The sequence below is a fragment of the Pelodiscus sinensis genome, chromosome 2 (assembly GCF_052426305.1).
Source record: "Pelodiscus sinensis isolate ZL-2025 chromosome 2, ASM5242630v1, whole genome shotgun sequence".
Classification (NCBI taxonomy): domain Eukaryota; kingdom Metazoa; phylum Chordata; order Testudines; family Trionychidae; genus Pelodiscus; species Pelodiscus sinensis.
In genome coordinates this window covers 213,983,651-213,990,091 of record NC_143053.1, presented here as the reverse complement: position 1 = coordinate 213,990,091, position 6,441 = coordinate 213,983,651, and positions in this window count along the sequence as shown.

The following is a 6,441-nucleotide window of genomic DNA, read 5'->3' as shown; positions in this document are numbered from 1 at the left end:
AGCAGACTCTGGGGATGATTGTCCTGTTTATGGATATTCTTTGTTTATGTGTGTTTCTTTAGATTAATGCTAGATTACTATTATTAAACAGATTGCTTCTATCTCCGACTCAGTGGTTTGTGAGAGGGAAAGAATGGCCTCTGAAGGCCTCCAGTGGGTAGGTTGAAATTTTCCCAGTTTACTGGGTGAGGAATCAAGCCAGTTTGGTTGCATTAATGAAAGACTCCCCCTAGATACTGAATCCAGCCCTTCTGTCTACCAACTGCTACCGGCACAAGGGTTACATATCATTGAATGGTTTGCCATTCTCTGTAATTGCACTGTCATGGAAGTACAGCAAAGAAGAGATGAGCAGTGTTTAAGTTCATATCTGTGCATAACGCGCATCCTTCACTAAACTTGCACGCGACTGAAGAGTTCACCAACACTGCTGCACTGCATCATATAGAAACTGCTGCAGGTCTCCAGTTCAGCTCAGCCTATAGCTCATAAGTTCAGATCCTAGAGCGGAATCTGGAGAAATTGCAGAGCTGAGGGTATTATAGATATTTTTTCCTAGTTGTATCTCTTATTTGTCTATAAGGCCAGATCCTGCATGGTCCTGAAGAAGATGTTACTAGCAAAGGCACATTAGGAAACTAAGTTTAGTGCGGGGCCAATAGATGGAAAATGCCTTTGTCCCAGAAGGTGGTCCGACCTGGAAATAACCGTATCTATCACCAGCAGATTTCTCCAGTCCGAAATAAGCACAGACACGAGTGTCAAATTTAAAAGATATATTGAATATAACAGGTAACAACACAAAGAATAACCCCAGAATTCAACACTGCATAAACCAACCCCTCACCCCAGAAGTAATAGAAGATAGCACAGTATAACTAAACAAAAAAGCACTATACTCAGTCTGTTCTAAAGTCAGATGACAGCCGAGGCTCAGGACCTTCAACCCATTGGCATAGGCAGCCTCAGAGGGGAACACTGAGGAGTCCAATTGATGATTCGTCGATGGTATGATGGTAGGTATGCTACACAGGCACCCGATGGTAATCAGTTCTCAGCTTCCAAATAGGGCCTTCGCCACAATGGTTGGAGTGGAACTGGGTGATAGGCAGCTGCTCTCGGTCCGGAGCTATAGGTAGCTATAACCCACAATGCTGGGCAATTGCCACAGTAGTGAGCTAATGCATCCTGTAGGTAGCTGTGGAATTGAGTCTGGTCTGGTCTGTTGGGAAGCACGTCCCGGCCTTCACCATGGCTCTTCTTCAACAGCGATCCAAACTGTCAGCTACTGGAAGATGAGAAAGAAGCAGGAGCCAGGAGCAGGAGGAGGAGCCCGATCCCTTCAGGGGTCTGAGCTTATAATGATCCCAAGGCGGGAAAACAGCAGGAGCGTCTCTAGTGCACAAGGTGTAGTGTTGGGTGCAGATTAGCGTTCCTGGTACAGATTTTAGTGCCATGTGCAGAGCAACAGTGTTGTGTGCACAGCCACGTGCTGTGTGCAGACGATGGTTTTTGGCAGCAAAAGTCTTTTAGTCCTTTGGGTTCCATTTTTATTTCTGTGTAAAACTCAAGACTTCATTTTGATTTTAGTGTCCTTTTGGTTGTAATGTCCTTGATCTTAATATTCTAACTTACAGTCAACAAAGAGTACGTGGTAAAAAATGAACAGTGGGTCTGGGGCCCAGAGAACCTCATTGTGAGGGAGGGAGAATGATGATGAATCCTGCCTAATAGCAGTGGAAAGGCCTAAGTGGGGAATGCATAGCAAAGAGTCTTTTTAGTACAATGAGAATCATGCATAAGCCCATGGCTACCCAGAGAATGCTGAGAAGTAGCAGCCATGTAGGGGGCTTGAGTTTTAGTACCACATAGGGTGGCAGCTGACTTGGGCTCATGGGGACAGCTCAGGCTTGAACCCAGGTATAGGGCCTTATGAGGGGGAAGGCCCCAGAGCACAGACTGCAGCCCAAGCTGAACGTCTAGACCTCAGCTAAACAGCCCGACAGCCTGAGACCCCACAAGCTTGAGTTGCTATCATGGGCCAGCTGTGGGTGTTTAATTGCAGTACAGACCTACCTCAATGAGCACAACTGTGCCTGCTGCTTCAGTTCAGATGCACTCATGTGTAGCCTATAGTTGCACCTGTTGCACAGTAACGGCTCACTACAGGCTGCTGTGCACTGAAGAGCTTAATGGATCAAATGTGAAAAAGCAAAGGCAAATGACTACAGCATGCTTGGCTCCTTATTTATCCTCAGCAATAGGAGCTGCATTTCAGCCAGAGAGGTGGCATGGTTTGGAAGGTGAGACGCCTCCATTTTATTCTTGGCTCTGATACTGAGGTTTTGTCTAACCCTCAGCTTGTCACTAATCTCCCCTGTGCTTCAGTTTCTCTGCCTGTATAAATGGGGCAACAATCCCTCCCTCACTAGAGTATTGTGAGGCTAAATTAATTTGTGTGTATGTACGTATGTGTTGCTCTGCAACAAGGGCTCCATTTATGGGGAGTTAAGAGCGGCGATAGTCCCCCCTCCTGACTTTGAACCTCTAGATTTCATACTTGAGGTCTGCTTAAAGCCCATGCCCTGACTCCAGAGGCAGTTCTTAAATGCAATAGAGTTTGAGCTGCTTGCAGTTTTGTCTTTGGGGCAGGGAGTTTGTTATAAAAAGAGGGTGGAGGAGTGATTTAAAAGAACAAACGCCGGGCACTCAAGCAATTGAAATATTGCTGGGTCATCATGAAAACAAAAATGATAGCTGTTGCCACTCAAGAAAGAGATCTTGGAATCATTGTGGATAGTTCCCTGAAAATATCTCCTCAAGGTGCAGTGGCACTCTAAAAATTAAAAAGCTAACAGAATATTGGGAGTCACTAATAAGGAAAGGAATAGCTAATAAGACAAAATACCATGTAGCTTCTATATAAAGTCATTGTATGCACACATCTTGAATACTGGGACTTTTCAGCTTGGAGAAGAAATGACTGAAGAATGGGGGAAATGTGTAAGAGGTCTAGAAAATCATGAATGGGGTGGAAAAATAGAATAAGGAAATGTTATTCATTCCTTCGCTAACATAACACAAGAAGCCAACCCAATTAAATGTATAGGCAGATTTAAAACAAAACAAAATTGGCAACAGGGGATGGATCATGATGATTGCCTCTTCTGTTTATTCCTTCTGAAGCATCTGGGCATTGGGCACAGTGGGAAGACAGGGTACTAGGCTAGAAGGACCATTGCACTGACCCAGTATTGCCATTCCAATGTTCTTACATAGAGCTGAAATGTATCTGCACCCTGATGTAGCCCACTAAAACCGATTCCTCTTCCAGAGCTGAGATAGAACCCAGAGCTATGTCTACACTGGTGCGATCTTGCACCAGAGCTATGCAAATGAAGCTAAGCATGGAATACCGCCGAGCCTCATTTGCATATCTAATGAGCCGCCATTTTTGCGGAAGGGGGTTTTGCGCAAGAAGGCACTGTCTACACTGCCCCTTCTTGCGCAAAAAAAACCCTCTTGCACAATGCTGTTACGCTTATTATTTTCAAGAATAATGGCACTGCGCAAGAGGGTAGGTATTCCATGCTTAGCCTCATTGGCATAGCTCTGGCGCAAGATCGCGCCAGTGTAGACATAGCAGGAGGACTGACGGGGCCTCTCCCTCCCTCCCCACAAAGTTAGTTACAAAGTAAGACTATATATTAAAATTTTAAGACTAACCAGTCTCCCTTAAGTGACTTTCCATAAGATATCAGAATATGTTACTGTTAAAGCTGAGTGGCTCTAATATTTAATTTTCTGTCTTTTAGGGTGTGTCTAGACTATGTGGCTCCGTCAACGGAGCCATGTAGATTAGGCAGGATGGCAAAGGGAAATGAAGCTGCAATTTAAATTATCGCCACTTCATTTAAATCAAAATGGCTGCCGCGCTGTGCCGATCAGCTGATTGTCCGCACAGCGCGGCAGTCTAGATGGTGATCTGCCGACCCCAGAACCCTTCGTTGGCAGATCCTTTATGACTCATGAAATGAGGCTTACAGGATCTGCCAATGAAGGGTTCTGGGGTCAGCAGATCACCATCTAGACTGCCGCGCTGTGCGGACAATCAGCTGATCGACATAGCGTGGCGGCCATTTTGATTTAAATGAAGCAATGATTATTTAAATCGCAGCTTCATTTCCCTTTTTCGTGCAAACTAATCTATATGGCTCTGTCGACAGAGCCATGTAGTTTAGACGTACCCTTACATAGGAATTAGATACGGTGCTCCTGTCAGCTAACAGCTAAGTTGTTTTCCAGCACCTTAGTAATTTACCCCAAATGTTTAATTTACCTCTAAATATTGTTTAAGAGCCCAGTAAGCAGTGGAAGTGTTGGTATTGCTGCGAAACAATATTGACTTCAGCACCAGTCAGATCCTGAGGGTGCTGCACTAGAGAAGTTCAATCTGTATTACCATTGTATTTTTTGACAGAGCTACTGACCTATCTTGAAAGTTTTCCTACAGTACAGTTCACACCTTACAGATGCCTGAATTATATTTTAAATCAATCTTTACTGTAGTACAAATTTAAAAATTAAGCAATAATCATCATCTCTAGGTGGTACAAAACATGTTTTTTTAGTAGATATCAAAGTGCTATACACAAGGGAGGAAGTGTCACTATCCCCATTTTGCAGATGGGTAAACTGAGGCACAGGTCAGTGATGTGATTTGCTTAGGCTCACCCAGTAGGCCACTGACAAAACTGAGACTTAATGTCAGTCCAGTGCTTTAGCCACTAGATTTACCTGATTCACTTTTGATTCATCTTGCTGTGAATTAAACCAGAGATTGTGCATTGTGATTGGAGAGTACATGGGTTAGTTTAGCTAGCCAATAATTCCGCATTTTATCAAACCTTGTATGGTTCAGGCAGATGCTTTTAAAGAACAACACAGACCATTACAAATAAAATATTGAGGCCCACCGACAAGGGGGACAAAGAGGGCAATTGCCCCAGGGCCCAGTGATGCAAAGGAGCCTGGAGCTTCTGGCGGCAGCCTTTTAAATTGCCACCCAGAGCACTTCATCTCACTCTCCAGACAGCTCTGAGGGCTGGAGGGGGACGGCGCCGCACTCTGGGCGGAATTGAGAGCTATCTGCCCCTAGCCCTGCCCCTTCCACCTAAGGCTCCGCCCCTTGCAGGAGTGTGGAACCCCCTCTACATTGCCCCTCCCCCCGCAGAGGCTGTTGGCATTTCTTAAAACATTTCCCTTTGTGAATAAAATAGGGTATGCAGCAGAGACAACGCAAGCTGGAAGAGGGGGCAGAGTGAGGGCACCTAACTTCAGCAATTAAAATCAAGGAGGGTATGTGAGCCATCTAGGGAAGCATGTGACCCTCATATCCCCCCCCCCCCCCCCCACACACACATGTCACCTATGGCATGTAGTGTAGCGAGTGTTTAAAGAGCTCCCTATTTGCTGAAACTAAGCAAGAATTTTTGAAAGGTCTCAGGGATATTGAACTGTATTAATGTTTTCCTAAACATGGCATTAAGGCCTAGTCTGCACTAGCACTCTAAGTCAATGTAAAATAGTGATAGAAATGTAGCCGTGTTAGTCTGGTGTAGCTGAAACAAAATACAGGACTATGTAGCACTTTTGTATATATGGTTGCGACTATTTTCTTCCACTATTTGATCTGAGGAAGTGGGTCTGGCCCACGAAAGCTCATTATCTAATAAACCATCTTGTTAGTCTTTAAAGTGCTACATAGTCCTGTATTTTGTTTGTCAATGTAAGTCATGCTAGTAAAGTTAGATAAGCAATATTACGTAATTCGAGGTAGCTTACACTGACTTAAAGCAGTGTCTACAGCGCATTGAAGTGGAATATTTATATCAGTGGGAAAGTCGATTTATTTACATCTTTATTAGACTTGCTAAATCAATGCCACTATCAATCATAGTTCTGATTAAGCCCATAGCATAGACAAGATGTGCAATTTTTTGTCAGTCGCCGGTTCTGTTTATTTGGCATAAGAATAATCCACTTGATGTGGTCCCAGTTTGAAGCAATCAGCTGAGATTTACACAAAGGAGTTTGGCAGAAGCCCTGGAAAAGGTTAGGCAGTCTAAAAATAATATCCTTTATGGGAAATGTATCTGTGTCAAAAGGAATCAGAGAAAGGGTCTGGAAGAAGAGCAAGAGAAGGCATTTAAATGAATGAGTTTATAAATCTGATGGCTATATGAGCCTTTGTAGTCAGCAGAGACAGAATGCGATCACTGATTTTATCTGGATTACATTGGTAAAGTTAAGGAAGTGGGATTCTGCATCTGGTAGAGGGAGGTCTAAGAGTGAACAATAGGGTTTTTTATGACCTGTCATAGTTAGGACTCCCTTGCTGAGAGAGAAGAAAAAGACTGTCACCACTGTTCCTAAATTCCC